Source organism: Arachis hypogaea, chromosome 20, assembly GCF_003086295.3.
Source record: "Arachis hypogaea cultivar Tifrunner chromosome 20, arahy.Tifrunner.gnm2.J5K5, whole genome shotgun sequence".
NCBI classification, from domain to species: Eukaryota; Viridiplantae; Streptophyta; class Magnoliopsida; order Fabales; family Fabaceae; genus Arachis; species Arachis hypogaea.
In genome coordinates this window covers 21,576,556-21,594,210 of record NC_092055.1, presented here as the reverse complement: position 1 = coordinate 21,594,210, position 17,655 = coordinate 21,576,556, and the positions used below count along the sequence as shown (strand labels likewise).

Here is a 17,655-nt window from a genome sequence, read left to right as displayed (position 1 = left end):
CTAAATTGAGCGGATTGAAGTGAACGTAAATAAGGAATCTCAATAAGCAAATTGAGTATACTAACAACAACAATTGAGAGTTGAGACTTTCCATTACAAGAAATTTGGGAAGTCCTATCGAACAATATCTACATATTAAAATCGGATATGAAAATGACTATCAGGATTCAAGAGAAGTCAATATAATTATCCATTTATTAATAGTAAAACATACTTAATATTGATGGAATTTTAACATTTCAAAACCAAGCCTAAAAAAAGAAATGATTCTCACTCTTTTGGACATGAAAGGTTCTTGATTCCAAGCAATGCAAGCATATTTGCAATTATTAGAAGAATGCTACAAAATTTTATTTAGAAGATGGACGTACATTGTATCGACCACAAAATTAGGTTATTTTTTCGGCTAATGTTGCTTTCTTCTTTCTCCTTTTTCTTATTTTTGGGACAAACATAGCTTCTGGACCACAAATTCAATACGACCTTGTAAAGACAAAAGCATTTCTTCCTCTAACAAATTGCTCCATTATTGGTGTGTGAAAAAAAAAAAGGAAAAGGTTTTTCCATGGACAAATACAATGCTTTAGTTAATTTGCTACTAAAAACACGTGGCTCAGTTGACAGAAAGCTGTGTTATTTGAGAAAGTATAGAAAATTAAGTTTTAGTAAGTTAATATTAGTCAATTTTTTAAAATTTAAAAAATATTTAATTTTGAGAATTTAGAATTTAAATTTTATAATTTAGAGTTTATGGATAAGAATTTAAAATAAATAAAATAATTTTTTAAAAATTAATTAATATTAGTTAAAAAAAGGTCGACTCTCTGTTGTTTTGTTTTATTTTATTCTAATGGTACTATGGTAGGGTTTGAAAAACAATCGTTGTTGTAACTTGTGAAACAGGTTTGTGGAAGATTCCAGCGTATTGTTAATTATTATACTCTTAATTCATTAATTAATTATCATAAGCTGTAGAACAATTTGGATTACATTGGTTCCATTATTAATAAAGCTGTGGCTACAAACATCGCTCTTTCCACTTTCTAGGCTTCCAGAGTTCCTACGATCATCAAAATAATTCAAAGAATAGAGTAACAATTCATTTCTTAAAAATATTAATTTTACACTAATTAATTTTTGAAAAAAAATATTAATTAGGTCTTTTAAAATAATAAATAGAAGATATGTTCTTTTATTAATAAATAGTACAAAATAAAATAAAATGAAATTGTCTATATATTTCGTTAGTTATAGTGGTGTATATTTTGTTATTGTCACATGAGTATAAAAACAATATAGCTTTAGATAATAAAATATTTATTGTCTTTTGAATTTTTATATACTCTTTATCAATGCTCTTTATTTATCACAAATCTTATCAAAACAAGTGAAGTTTCGCTTCAAAAATTATTATTTGCATGCCTATCTTTCATAAGAATTTAGATCCTTTAAATTTTAAATTTTCACTTGAAAGAGTAAAGTGTGACCTCTCACCCTTGAATGGTTTCTCTTTCATATTTTTTCTTTGTCCCATTTATAAAATAAATGGTAAGAAATCACACTTTACCCTCTAAAGTGAAATTTAAAAATTAGAGGATCCAAATCTCTTTCATAAATAGACACATTAGAATAATTAACAATATATAAACATCACCGTTAAATTTTAGTTGATGAATTAATATAAAAATATCATGTATTCACCGTTTGTTATTCTAAAAGATCAAATCAATACCTTTTTTTTAGAGACTAATTAATCAAAAGTCAAAATCTTCACGAACCTAATTATCACTTTTTTCTAATTTAAAAGAAACACATACAATCATTGATAAACATTTCACTTTTAATAACATAAACAACATAAGTTTTAGTTTTAACAGGAGAAATAGTCCTATTTGCAAGCTCAATTACTCCATCGTTAAAGAAAATTAGATTAAGTAGATAAGTTTGGACTATTAGAATAATTAGAATTTGACTCGTCTGAAATTATTCACTTACTTTAGAAAAAAAGTAACATAATCTAAACTCTTGATAATATAAATGGTTCCGATCATCTTAAATAAATAAATAATAAATAATTAGAAAAAGTTAAAAGAAGATATTTTAATAGAGTGTTTTGGAGATCGTGCGACAACTGTAACAGCTTTTAAGACCGTTGCTTCTTATCTTATAGAAGAACTTCGAATGATTTCTTCTCTTTGTTTCATCTTCTTTTTCTTTTGTTTCATTTTTTCTTTCTTTTTCTTCAACAAAAAAGAAAAATATTAATTTTGGTTCTTTTTTTTACAACATTCAATCTTCTTTTTTATGTTTTACTATCATATTCTTTTATGATATTATTGTTGTCTTGGTTATTTTATTTTTTATTTTTGTCTTCCATAACTTGCATTTAAAGTTTTGTCATAAAAGAGATTAATTGTGACCACCAGTGATTTTTTAACTTTTTTGAATCCTTAACATTTTTCAAAAAGTTTGGTGAAAAAAATAAGATAAAATAAATTAATTTAAAACAAGTCAAGAAATGTTTTTTAATTTTTTATTTTAATATTTAAAAAAAGTACTAATGTAAATGTACTCAATCTCTTTTAGATAAATGTATCCAATTTTTTTTGTTTATACTTGAAATAAGAATGCAACTGAGAACAAATTAAAATGTGTTTAAAGTAATTAATAATGTGATATTGATTTAATAGATCTCTAATAAATTTATATTGATATACATTAAATTAATTTATTTATATTTTTATGTGATTTTATGTGTTTATGATGCTTGTTTCATGTCTAATGTTGTAGTTTAAATTTAAATGTGTGACTTATTAATCCTAATTTAAGTAGCCGATACTTATCATTCTCATTGTATTGATGTAAACATGACTTAAGGTTAGAGAAAATATATTATGACACTACAAGAAAAATACCCATTCAGTCACACTTTTTTAAGCTACATTTGAAAAGCGTAGCCTATTCTATGAATAGGCTACGCTTTTCTCCGTGTTGCCTTTTTATAAGAGAAAAGGATACACAATTGTGGCATCATTTAAAAAGTGTAGCCTTAGGTATTATAGAAATCACTTATAAAGCGTAGCCGTAGGTTGATATCTATAGGTTCACTTTTCGTATCAAAGGAGACGCTTTTAAATGGTAGCCTATTTGTTAAGTTTTAGGTGCATTTTAAAAGTGATGCCTAATGTATCTAGTGCAAAAAAATTTAACACAACTCACAAACACTTAGTAATTTTTTGTTTCCTTTTCTCCCTCACTTACCCTCTTTGCGTGGTGCCCTAACCTAGAATCAGAACCCATCTCACCTCTCTCTTCTCTCGCCACTCTGTCCCTCAAGCCCATCGCCGGCTCCTCAAGCTTTGGTCGCCCTCTCAAGCTCGTCGCCGCTCAAGCTTTGGTCGCCCCCTCAAGCTCGTCGCTGCCTCAAGCTCTGTCGCCCCCTCAAACTCGTCACGGCCTCAAGCTCGTCGCCGCCTCAAGCTCACGTCGCCGCCTCAAGCACGTCACCGCCTCGAGCTCGCGTCGCCGCTTCAAGCTCATCGCCGCCTCGAGCTCGCGTCGCCGCTTCAAGCTCATCGCCGCTCAAGCTCTGTCGCGCTCTATCATAGTTTGTAAGCTCGCCTTCCTGCTTCGGCCATCAACGCTTCCTCGGCCCTGAGTCTGGGTTTAGGGTTTCAGCTTCGGCTCGGGTCTTCCATCAACGCTTGCTTCGTCTCTCTGCCTATGTGAGTTTCATCTTCAGCCCTGTTATTCCTCTTTCAATTTTATTGCTATAAATTATTAGTACATCTTGAATTTATTGCTCAAAGTTGAGTTTGTTGCTGAAATTATGATTTAGCTAATGTTAATCTGCTGTAAATCATATTTGGAGAGTTGAAGTTTTTTTGTTGCTTCCTGAAAGTTATCATAGTTTAAGTTTTTGTTGTTGCCTGAAAGTTATCATAGTTATCATAGCTGAATTTGTTGCTAGAATTCTAGAAGTAGAATTTGTTGTCAGCTGTAAGTTGAATTTGATGCTGAACATATCATAAATGTGGTTGTTGCTGGAAGTAGAATTTGTTGCTGGATAATTGAGTTGAGTTGAATTTGTTACTGATCCTTGTTGTTGTTATGTTGAATTTGTTCTGATTAGGGGAGGTTCTGCGATTATTTGTTTTTTAATTAAGAAGCATCATGTTCTATTTGTAATTTGTTTTTGGTTTTGATGTTTCCTAATTATTTTCGTGATCTTTGTTTCAGGAAAGTGCCATGAATGGCAGGCAGAAGGTTGAGAAAAAAGGTTTAATATGTTACTCCTCTTGATTTTGAAGTTCTTTGATCCCAGTTTCTTCAACTCTTTGTAAATTAAGCATTCATTTCCTGCTTCCATCATGTTAAGCTGTGTTTGATTGTTTTGTGCTCATCATGTTAAGCTGTGTTTGATTGTTTTGCAGTGTTACTTGATGTATATATCTCCTCACTGTTATAAATTCCTTCATTGATAATATTTTAAGTTCTTGCTTTCTTATCATCTTGTACTTTGTTCAAGAGTTGTTGCAGTTGGGAGCTCCTGAGATTGTTCCATGTAAACCCCGGTTAAATTAGTAGATAATTAGTCAATAAATTAATTTTTAATAAGGAAGATTAGAAATGTGAATATTATATTAAATTAGGATAGAGCTCATCGAAACGAGAATTTTGACACCAATTTCGAAGAAATCGATCCAAAATTAGACCGAACGGGCCGAACCGGTTGAACCGGGCCCAAACCGGGCCCAACCGGACCAGCCCTTTAAGTGAACCCACGTTCTTCTTCTCCCCATTTTTGGCAGCGTCGAAGAGCATCAGGGAGAAGAAAGGAAGAACGTCAAAATTGTTACGTTAACTTCCGATCCCCGTAACTTCTCCGTCCGAGCTCCAATCGCCGCACCGTTTGCGGCCACGCGTTCACCGCGTCGAGCTCTACATTTCTATCGGAACAATTTCATAGGTAACTTGTTTAATCACTCTCAGCTTCATCTTCCCCCAATTTTCAAATTTTAAGTGGGAATATTAAATTTCTTTGATTTTTGATGTTTTAGGATCCAATTAGCTTGAGAGAAACGTTCACTCTTGCTTATGTGAAGCTTGGGTAAGGTGAGGATACGATAATTCTATTTTATTTTCATTAAATTTGAGATTTGAGTATTAAATTGGGTATATATGTATTATGAATGTGTATTAGGTTGAAAATAAATAATTGGAGCTTGAAATTGTGAATACTGGAACTTGGAGGAAGCGGATTAGTTGAGTTTTGAGGGGTTGTCTTGGTTTTGAATAAATAGCTTTGGTCGTTACGTGGAAATCGGCTAAGGTATGGTTTAGGTTTCTTGCATTTAATATATAATGTTCTGTGAAAACTTAGGCTAGATGACCATAGGATAAGTTGGAATGCAAGTGTATATTTAATATTTAGTAATTTGTCGATGAATATAATTGGTTGAAGTTTATTGGATAATTAGTTATTAATTTTGGATGGTGAATGTTGTTATGTTAATTTGGAGAGAATTATAGTTGAATGTTATTGTTGATGAACATGGTTGGTTTGGTGCTTGTTGATTAATTAACGATTCGATGAATTATTGATTTGAGGTATTTTGTGTTAAAAGCCTAGGATTTGTGAACTATGACTCTTAGTTGAATTTTGGTTGTTGGATTTGAATTTTGTATGAGTTTAATTGTTGATCTGAGGTAGATTTTTTGTGGAGATTGTTATGATAATGAGGAAGGAAATGTTGAATTGAAAAGAATACAGGTTTGGACCCGAACAGGGTGGCAAAGTCCGAGTTTTAGAGGAGATGCTGCCGAAATTTTATAAAAATTAGAGATTAGAGATTTTGTTATATGATTATCTAGAAAGATTTAGATTCAAAGGTTATATGGTTTGATTTTGAGTTATTAAGAAAATGAGCATGTTTTAAGTTTGATTCATTTAGAAAAGAATGACTTATGTTTTGAATTGGAACTATTGATGGACGGAATGGGAGGTGTGATATAATGAAGGATAAGGATTGAATATGTTTAATGTATGATGATGAATGAGATGCAATTGAGAATGATGTGGATGTTGATGAATTATAATTGAATTATTTATATGGCTTATGAATTTGAATAATCTGAGATACGAGATTCCCTGGATTAAGTGCCGTGGCTTGCCACCACGTGTACCAGGTTGAAAACTCGATACTCTGTTGACCCTACGACGTAAGTGTGACCGGGCACTATATAAATTCCCGGGAATGTTACCCCCATTGAGCAATATTGATTATTTGAGAAAAATCTATGCATAGACTCTTGGGGATGCATGTCGGGGGACAGTCTAAGGACAATTCAGACTTGTCGGGTTGGCTGGATAACCGACAGATGAGCCTCATCAGCCATAGGACAGGCATGCATCATATGCATATTACTTGAATTACTTGCTTGTGCTCTAATTGGGTATGCCTATCTGTATTTGTCATGCTAAATGTGTATTTGTTACCTGCAGTAGTTGTAACTTTCTTGTGTTTGCCTTTATCTGTTTATTTGTCTGTGAAAATGCATGATGGAATTGGAGGTATGGAGGAATGGCAGTATAGGACTTAGATTTAAGGTTAAGTTGAGTTAGGATTAAATATTTTTAGGAAACCACCTTTTATGGCTTCTGTTTAATACTTTAAGCTCTACAATCTGAGTGTCGGCGTTCTAGGATTGCCTCTGGCATTCCCAGGACCTTATATATTATGTGTGTGGCACCTTTACCATACTGAGAACCTCCGGTTCTCATTCCATACTATGTTGTTGTTTTTCAGATGCAGGTCGGGAGCCATCTCGTTAGGCGTCTGGACTCTTAAAGCGGAGGGGTTACTGGATAGTGTTGTTGTATAGTTTTGTTGTACAGTGATGTATATATATGTACTTAGCTTTCTCTCCGCATAACTTGTCCTTTTTGATCCTCTTAGAGGTTTATGGAGAGGCAGGATTGTGTGTATGTACTTTTGGGTTTTGGATATGTATGTATATATGTGTAAATATTCTCCGGCCAGTCTTGACTTCGCAGGCTGAGTTAGGAGCTTGTTATTTTGTATCTTTGGCACTCTATTCCTACTTCTGTTATCTTATGTTTGACAGTTACAGTTTTCTTAGCATGCAAGTTAACTCGTTCCTTGAGCGTTGCGCTTTTATCTCGCGATTTTTATTTTCCCTATCCTTCAAGGCTCCTAGCATATTATAACTCTTCTGCTATTATATGTACTTATTTTATTTTAGAGGTCGTAATACCACATCACCTCTGTTTTACGACTTAAGCGTAAAGCTTTGTGTGGTAGGGTGTTACATTCCAGATTATCCAATTCTTTCTGTTGACGACCTAGCAGATCAAATAGCCGAGGTTCTCAACTTTTTTGGGTGAGTAAGTTCAAGCTTAATCTGTAATTGATTTCCATTTAATGACATAAAGAAAATTAGTTTACACCAATTTCCATTAGGCTTTGAATATTGGCAGTTGTTCGTTTTGAGAAGGCAATCTCACCCCAACATTCTTTTTGTCTGCAGTCTTAATGCAGTAATGTGCATGGGAGTAGCTGCCGGGGCTTACATTCTTACCTTATTTGCTGTAAGTTATTATGTTGGTGCTATGCAGCCTATCCCCTTTTTAAATTACATTAGAGTTTCAATGATGGATCGTTCAATTTTTCTAATGGTTTTATGTTTACAATAGATGAAGGTTTTGTCAGCCTCTCCCCTTCTTATTTTGTCAGCTAAGGTTTCTCATTTGGCGTCTGCTGTTACGAAAACATATCTTTTACTCTGGTTTGTTTGCTTTTCTAATTTTGATTCCCCTTATTTTTGAAGGGATACACTGGTGACAAAGAGAATTTGGAAAAATGCGAACAGGTGTGTACTAATTTGTTATAGCCATATCATTATTTATGATAGCTAATTTAGTGTAAATCTAAGTACTCAGAATTATATAGGATACTGTTTGTAGACTCCATAACTAGGATCCGTCTACCAGCATTTGATTTCTTAGACCCTTTACTTACTTTAAAATCTGATAGGGAGTTGGGAGGAATGGTGGAGAAATGAAGTAGAGAAGAGAGGAAACTTATTTTAAGGGGGAAAAAAAGAAAGTTTAACATTAATGATAGGTATATTTCAGGGCTAAGGTTATCTTTGGATTGAATGCTCTTGCTGGAAGAACATTACAATCTGGTTCTGCAGTTGGACCATGGAACTCTTCCAATGCCGAATCTTTTATCTGTTATACTGTAAGAAAGAATTACAATATTGCTGGTTGGGAATTTGGTAAGTGTATTCTCCCTGATTACATATATGCCAAAGTAGCAAGCATCAGTGTAATTGATTCAATAAGACTAAAATTAAAAAATGGTGGTTTTAAGACTCATTATCTTTGCCACATAGCAGGATTTCACATTTAGTTTCTAACACAAACATTGCAAGTCTTTCAAGTTCTTTTTGCGAAACAAAAATAGCATGTCTCTCTTGATAGAATTAATAGTTTAAATGAATTCCTTCTTGCTTGTGCAGGCAATGAATTGTGCGGGAGTGGAGTTGGAGCAAATGTTTCTGCAGATCAATATGCTTCTGTTATTGCTGCATTAAGAAACATATTTCATGATGTATATAGAGGGATCAGGCATAAGCCACTGATCATTGCTCCCGGTGGCTTCTATGATGCTAACTGGTTCCAGGAATTTGTAAACAAATCTGGTAAATCTGTTGATGTGGTATCTCACCACATATATAACCTTGGAGCAGGTATCATCCACCAAAAAAGAATACTACTGTTATAATATTTGACAAATGTTTATGAATTTTGGTTATAACAAAAGCTACTACTTTATCTTACATACAGAAGTTGATGAGCACCTAATTGAATTTTTTTATTCATCTGCCGATAAAAAGCAAATAATACTAGTTATGGTTATAGACTTATAGTATTAGTATTTTCAAATTAAAGTTATTAGTTTTAATTTAAAAAAATGTTACAACAGCAGATATAGTATGTATAACATGATAATAATATATTAAAATTTTAGTTTTTAGGTGCTAGTCCTAGTCATGTTCTATATGTTGCTGTTGCATGTAGTAGTTGGAGGAGTAATAATTCAAGATTGGCTTGTGTAGGAGAGTTCAACTTTTCAAATATGAAGAGAATAGGGAAACTTTGTGGCAACAGTTCTGATTTTGGCATTGTGGTGGGAGGCAGGGGATTTTTGTCTAGCTGCTAGGGTGATGATTTTTTAAATTATAGCTCTTTATCTTATGGTTTATAGCTTATACTTTTTTGATCTTTGAATTCTAATTTTGGATTTGTGAAACACTACTATGCATTGGTGAAACTTGTACACGGTACAGAAAGGATTAATGATATCAGTCATTGATAGTTTTCAGTCTGGTTTTTTAATTTTTATAATCGCGAATGTCATTATAAATATTTTTCTAATTACTTTTCTATATAATTATGCAGGATAATATTGAGGATGATGATAATGAAGATTAAGTTGATTATTATTGTGGTTTATTGGCTAAGATAGAGTAGTGTTGGGAATGGATACATGTATAGTTGACTAATGACTTTTATTAAAAGATACTTATGTAGGATATAATATTTTAGTTTTTTATAGAGTATTAGTAGTAAATTCTAAGTGATATCATAGTTATTTTGATATGGCTATGTTTATTTTAATGAGATGTATGAATATTTAAAATTAACATTATTCTAGTACTTTTGGATCATTATTATAAATATATTTTAGTTACAGATAATTTTTATTATTTAAAAAAATTATTTAGTATAATTATGTATTTTTTTTATTTTATAATATTTAACTCATTTAATTAAAAATGTAGAATTATTATATATATATATATGTATATATATATATATATATATATATATATAAAATAAAAAAAATAATAGAAACGGACCTAAGGCTACATTTATATACAGTAGCTATAGTATGAAAAAAAAAAACGAGAGACCTAAGGCTACACTTATAAAAAGTAGCCATGGAATATAATGTGGCTACGCTTGACAGGTGATGCAATAGTGTTGAAAAGCGTAGCCTATTCTAGTAAGAATGGAAGCTGAAAAGCGTAGCCTTTGGTCCTGCACAGCATCACTTGAAAAGCGTAGCCTATTCCCAAATGCCAAAAGCGTAGCCCTTGGTACAGAAAAACGTAGCCTTTGAGAATAGGCAACGGCCGAATAGGAATCACCCCAAAAAGCGTAGCCATAGCCCAAAAAGCGTAGCCGTAGCCTAAGGCATCATTTTTTCACTTTTGGCTACACTTTTCAAGTGTATCTGAATGAGTGTTTTTCTTGTAGTGTGATAAGAATAGATAAATAGTAAAAAATATAAATAAAATAATTATTTCAAAATCCTTAAAGTCATTCATTATAAATTTGAAAAGAAAAATGGCAAAGTTCAAATAAATAATTTTTTATTCTATCAATTAGTTATCTAAATTTGGTGTTGTAACTTAACTCTATTTGATGCTGTAACTTGACTCCATAATTGATCAGTAATGTATTGGCATGAATAAAGCGACAAAACAGCTTGATTTTCAGGAATTTGAAGTGAAAATTTCAGTCTGCAATATAAACATTATTATCAAAAAAGTAATAATCCACAAGAACCTCAATAAATTTTTAAAATGTTCAAAAAATGATAGGAAGAAATAAAAAATATTACAATCTTGTTGTAGAATAAATAAATAAGAACGAGAAAATAAATATAAAATAAAAAAATGTAAATAGAAGACTCTAGTATTAATATTCACTAATATTATCTCATTATAATAGAGATTATTCATATATATAATATATATGTTGCACGTATAAGGAGAGAGAAAATTTTTTTATATTTTATTGTGTGTATCCATTGCCTCAACTTATGTCCCTATTTATATATGTGTAAGGTTTAACTTTTTTAAGTTTTGAAAATCTTGCACTGTTTATCATTTAATGTTTGAACCGTCCAAAAGTATTTGATTGGAGGAATAAATCATGCTGAGTAGACACTGAATGGACATCCTGTAACACTCCTCCTTGAATGTCCATTTAGGATTATGCCTCGTTAAAACCTTACTAAAGAAAAACCCAATGGAAAAAATTTTAGTGAAGGAAAAAGAGTACAATATCCTTTATGATGAGGACTGCCTCATTAAAAACCTTGTCAAGAAAAACCCGTTAGGGACAAAACCTAACCAAGGAAAAAGAGTACAGCCTCCCCCTCTTGTCGACATGATTTAATATCTCAAAATCGGCACATCCCAATCTGATATACCAATCTTTCAAAAGAGGATTTTGGAAGTGACTTTGTAAATAAATCTGCGAGATTATTGCTTGAGCCAATCTGTTAGACATCAATCATTCCTTGATTTTGAAGATCATGAGTGAAGAAGAATTTGAGAGAAATATACTTTGTTCTATCACCTTTGATGTATCCACCTTTAAGTTGTGCAATGCATGCTGTATTATCTTCAAACAGAACAGTTGGAGCTATCTTATGATCAATCAGTCCACATGATGAAAGAATATATTGGATCAAACTCCTGAGCTAAAAACACTCGCGACTTACTTCATGTATCGCTAGTATTTCAACATGATTAGAAGATGTTGCTACTATTGTCTATTCCGTGGACCTCCATGATATAGTTGTATCACCATATGTGAATAGGTATCCTGTTTGAGATCTTCCTTTTTGTGGATCAGACAAGTATCCAGTATTTGCATAGCCAACTAATTGTGACTTGGATTCATATGGATAAAACAAACCCATATCAACTATTTCATAAAGATATAGAAAATTTTGTTTGATTCCATTCCAATGTCTTTTGGTTGGAAAGGAACTATACCTTGCTTGTAAATTTACCGTAAATGATATGTCAGGTCATGTATTATTAGCAAGATACATTAGCGCTCCAATGACACTAAGATATGGTACTTCAGAACCAAGGATATCTTTATTTTATTCTGTAGGACGGAATTGATCCTTTTCCACATCCAAAGACCTTACGATCATTAGGGCACTTAATCGATGTGACTTATCTATATAAAATCTCTTTAAGATCTTTTCTGTGTATATTATTTAATGAATAAAAATTCTATTTTTCGTATGCTCGATCTGCAGGCTGGGACAAAATTTAGTATTTTCAATATCTTTCATCTCAAACTCTTCTTTTAGAGCTTTTATAATTGTTGGAATCTCTTCAGGGGTTCTAATGATATTTAAATCATCAATGTACACAGCAATTATAATGAATCCAGATGTAGATTTCTTTATGAAAATACGTGGGCAAATATTATCTAGATTGCCTTAGACCATATAAAGATCTTTAGAATTTGACTGAGTATAACCCCTATGAATATTCATTGGATGATTTAGATATCTTTAATCCTTCAGGTATTTTCATATAGATATCACGATCTAGAATTTGAATCCTCTAAATTTTGAATTTTCACTTTAGAAGGTAAAGTGTGATCTCTCACCCTTGAATAATTTCTCTCTCATATTTTCTCTTGGTCCCACTTATGAAATAAATGGTGAGAGATCACACTTCTCTCTCTAAAGTAAAATTCAAAATTTAGAGGATCCAAATCCTATGATCTAATGATCCGTATAAGTAGGTTGTTACCACATCCATTAAATACATATGTAGTTTATGGTATGTGGATAAACTGACCAAATAACGCAATGTTATTGCATCCACTACAAGAGAATATGTTTTTTCATAATCTTTACTGGGCCTTTGTGAAAAACCTTGTGCCGCAAGTCGAGCGTTGTAGCGTACAACTTCATTTTTCTCATTTCGTTTTCTCAAAAATACCCATCTATATCCAACAAATTTTACATCTTCCGGTGTACGGACTACAGGTCCAAAGACTTCACATTTTGCAAGTGAGTCTAACTCAGCCTTCATAGCTTCTTTCCATTTTGGCCAATCATTCCTCTGTCGACATTCTTCGATTGTTCTTGACTCAAGATCCTTACTTTCATGCATGATATTTAATGCCACATTATATGCAAATATTTCAATGACAATAGTCTTATTTTGGTCCCATTTTTCTTCTGTAAAGACATAATTTATCGAGATCTCATCATTTTCACAATTTTCAGGTACCTGAACGTCTTCTTGTATCAAAACTATATCAGAATTTTGGACAACTGCAGGTGCCTTTACTATGTCTTTATCTTTTTCAACAGAAATAATGTTTACCTCTTTTCTTTTTCAAGGATTTTTATCTTTGAAACCCACAGGCCTACTACGCTTCTGACATGAATTCGTTTTAGTGGCCATTTGTCTGACTGGAACATCAATTCGAATTGAAGCATTTTCATCTGGTATATAGGATTTAGTTATTTTTTTCGTATCAGAAAATGCATCAGGCAATTCATTTTCTATTCTTTGTAAATGTATAATCTTTTGAACTTCTAGTTCACATTGTCCCGATCGAGGATCTAAATGCATCAAGGATGATGCATTCCAATTAAGTTCCTTTTCAGGAAGCTTATTCTCTCTCCCTAATGTTGGAAATTTTAATTCATCAAAATGACAATCTGCAAATCAGACTTTAAATACATCTCCTGTTTGTATCTCAAGATACCTCATAGAGGGAGAATCATATCCAACATATATTCCTAATTTTCTTTGGGCTCCTATTTTAGTGCGATAAGATGGGGCAATTGGAACATATATCGCACACCCGAATTTTCTTAAATGGGAAGCATTTGACTGCTGACCAAAAGCTAATTACAGAGGAGAGAATTGATGGTAACTTGTTGGTCTCAAACGAATAAATGCTGCAGCATATAAAATTGCATGCCCCCAAATAGAGGTTGGAAGATTTGTTCTCATAAGTAAGGGTCTAGAAATTAATTGGAGGAGTTTAATAAGTGATTTTGCTAACCCATTTTTTGTGTGAACATGAGCTACTGGATGTTCAACACTTATTTCGTTAGCCATACAATAAGCATCAAACATTTAGGAAGTGAATTCACCAGCATTATCAAGGAGAATTGTTTTGATTGAATTTTCTAAAAATTGTGCTTTTAATCGAATAATTTGAGCAAGTAGTCTCGTAAATGCCAGGTTGCGAGAAGACAATAAGCACATATGTGACCATCTCGAAGATGCGTCTAATAGGACCATAAAATATCTAAAAGATCCACATGGTGATAAATAGGTCCACATATATCGCCTTGAATTCTTTCTAGAAATTCAAGAGACTTAAATCCAATCTTTACTGGTGATGGCCTTAAATTAGTTTTCCTTGAGAACATGCAGCACAACAAAATTCACTAGATTTGAAAATTTTCTAGTTCTTTAGTGAATGTCCATGGGAATTTTCAATAATTTTCCACATCATGTTTGTTCCAGAATGACCCAATCGATCATGCCAAGTTATGAATTCATTTGGGCTAGTAAACTTCTGGTTTACAATGGCATGTGACTCGATTGCACTAGTTTTAGTATAATATAACCCAGATGAAAGTGAGGCTAACTTTTCTAATATAATCTTTCTATCTAAATCATGGGTTATGATACATAAATACTCATGATTTCCCTTATTCATTGTTTCAATATGATATCCATTTCGGCGAAAATCTTTGAAACTCAATAAATTCCTTAAAGACTTAGTAGACAATAGGGCATTATTTATTATGAATTTTGTTCCTCCGAAAAACAAAATTATAGCTCTTCCAAAGTCTTCTATCACATTGTTTGAGCCAATAATAGTATTAACATACTCTTATTTTGGTACAAGATGAATAAAATATATATCGCTTTTGAGAATGGTATGCGAACTTGCACTATATACAAGGCAAACATCTTCATTATATGTCCTTGCCATTTTCTTCAAAGACAAATAATAAAATGAGTAAAAGTACATGCGTAGTAAAATATTCCTGATTGGAATTATTTTTTTTAAGAGGTATTGTACATAGTATCATATACTAAAAATTTATTTTTGTTATATTGAATTTGACACATTTAATGAACATAAATGTTTAATAGAGTATAGAGGTATTAGTGTATAATAGTGAGTTAGTTTAGGTTGTGAACTGAATAACAGAATTGGTTATTCTGTTATTTTGTTACTACAACTGTGTTGTTATTGCTATAAATGGTATAATGCAGTACTCTTGTAACTAAGATTAGTACACTTTTCAATTTCATATTCTTTTGTTTCTATAATTACACTGAGTCTTCTCTCAACCCTTTCATGGTATCATAGAGCCAGGTTGTGAATCCATGGCTTCTATCATTCCCGTTCAATCAAACCCTCCCACCAACACTTTTTCTGCACCCGTTCTTAAAGAACTTACTGAAGATAAATTCAAAACGTGGAATCAATTAGCCTTACACGTTATTCATGCTAACAGGTTGGGCTCTCATCTCAGCAAAGATCAAATTCCTCCTCAATATGAGAATGACGTTGCGCGCCTTGCCAGTACCGAATTTGAAGCATTCAAGGATTGGATCACCAAGGATCACTATTTGTTCACATGGTTACTCACCTCCATTGATTCTTCCTTCAAGAAACGCATGTTGGATTGTACCTACGCTTATCAAGTCTGGAATAATATTCAAGAATATTTTGCCAAGATCTCCAAGATCAAGATTCAATAGCTGAAAGCACAACTCAAACTGGTTCAAAAGCAAGGACTTTCGGCTACCGAGTATTTCAAGAAAATTCGTACAATAGTTGATTCTTTAGCTGCAAATGGATATGTTCTCTCTGTTAAAGATCATATTTCAGCAATTACTGATGGTTTGACTGAGGATTATGCCTTGTATCTCTCTAGTGCCATGACAAAATCTGACTCTTTAACACTCATGGAAGCTGAAGCCCTTTTACTGGGTCACAAAGATATGCTCACAAGATTCAAAAATCTGATCTCTCTCAATTTCAAGCTCACTACACTTAAGTCTCTTATCCACCAGGAAGATCTACTGTTACATTTAACAATGGAGGCCGAAAAGGAGGAGGTTTTTGTGGAGCACGTGGAAGTCGCACCTTCAATTCCAATTTTTGACCCAATGTCAGGTGTGTAGTCGCATGGGACATACTACCCTGAATTGCTTTCATCGGTTCAATCAAGCATACCAGGATTCCTTCTCACCTTCTCAATCATCCTTAAATCCACAATCTCCCTTGCCACCTCCATCGACTTATCATCAACCTCAGGTTTACCTAGTCACACCTTCAGTTCTGTCTGACTTTACATGGCTCCCAGACATTGGTGCGAGCCATCACATCTCCCATGATCCGAATAATCTTCTTCAGCCTCAGCATATCAAGGTTCTGACCAGATTCTAGTAGGTAATGATTCAGGTAGTGTAATTTTCTCTATTGGCCACTCTTATTTAATTAATCTTGAGACTAAAAAATGTTTCATTCTTGATCACTTAATTCATTCTCCTGATATTGCAAGAAATCTCATAAGTGTTCACAAATTTGCTTATGACAATGCTTGTTATTTTGAATTTCATCCTAATGAATGTGTTGTTAAATCTCAGGCCTCCAAGAACGTTCTTATCAAAGGGGGATCTAATCATAGAATTGATGAATTTGAGAATGTTGCATTAGTTCAATCTAAGCCTAATGATACTTCTTTTTCTTCTTCAATTAAGAGTGCTCCAAGTACCTTTCTTGCTCAATCAGATTCTTATAATTTATGGCATCAAAGGCTTGGTCATTGTGCTTCAAAAAATACTATGGTTGTAATGAATAAATGTCTTGTTCCTACTAATATCAATTCAATAAATTCTAGTTTGTGTGACTCTTGTTGCAAAGCTAAGATGCATCTATTACCTTTCTCTAATGATTCTTATAATTTTCATGCTCCATTATATATGATATATTCTGATATTTGAGGACTCTCTCCTATTACTTCCTTAATGGTTTCAATTATTATCGGTGTTGTCAACTATTCCAAGTTACTGTATGCAAACTATGAAGATTCCTATGACAATTTGCAACCCCATTAATAAAATTTGTAGAGATTTTCTCTGGGGAAGCAGTGAAGAGAGGAAAAGAATTCACCTTATAAATTGTGATAAAGTGTGCAGAACCAAGGAAAAGGGTGGGTTAGGAATTCGAAAAGCACAGGAAACAAATAATCTTTTCCTAATGAAGCTTGCTTGGGGGCTAATCCATAACCGAGATGCTCTATGGGATCAAGTAATAAGGACAAAATATGGGTGTGGAGAGGAGACTATTCCCAAAATCTGCCTCAAAACCAGCAACTCAAATGCTTGGAGTGGAATTGCAAGAGTTTGGGAGAACTTTCAACAGAACTTAATTTGGCGAATAGGAGATGGTAAGAAGATATCCTTCTGGAGGGATCATTGGATTCCAGGGATACACAACTTAGAAGAAATAGCTCTAAATAATTCTAGTGAGGAACAACTACAACAAAGGGTTGCGAACTATGCTACTAGCCAAGGGGAATGGAACTGAGAGGCTATTTGGAGTGTGGTACCAAAAGAAATCATATACCAAATTCAAATAATTAAAGCGCCCAATGATTGGATCGGGGGTGACACAATAGGGTGGCTACAGACCCCTAATGGAGTTTTCACTATAAAATTAGCCTATGAGTTCTACTATAACGGCAATGA

The 17,655-nt window shown here is 32.9% G+C and overlaps 1 long non-coding RNA gene across 1 annotated transcript; it reads left to right on the top strand.

Moving 5' to 3' along the window:
* Window positions 1–4,805: 4,805 nt before the first annotated feature.
* On the top strand, window positions 4,806–7,142 carry LOC140182811 (uncharacterized). Its single transcript, XR_011878955.1, has 4 exons — window positions 4,806–4,969; window positions 5,061–5,115; window positions 5,204–5,332; window positions 6,810–7,142. It is a non-coding gene; the product is annotated as an uncharacterized lncRNA (long non-coding RNA).
* Window positions 7,143–17,655: the final 10,513 nt, after the last annotated feature.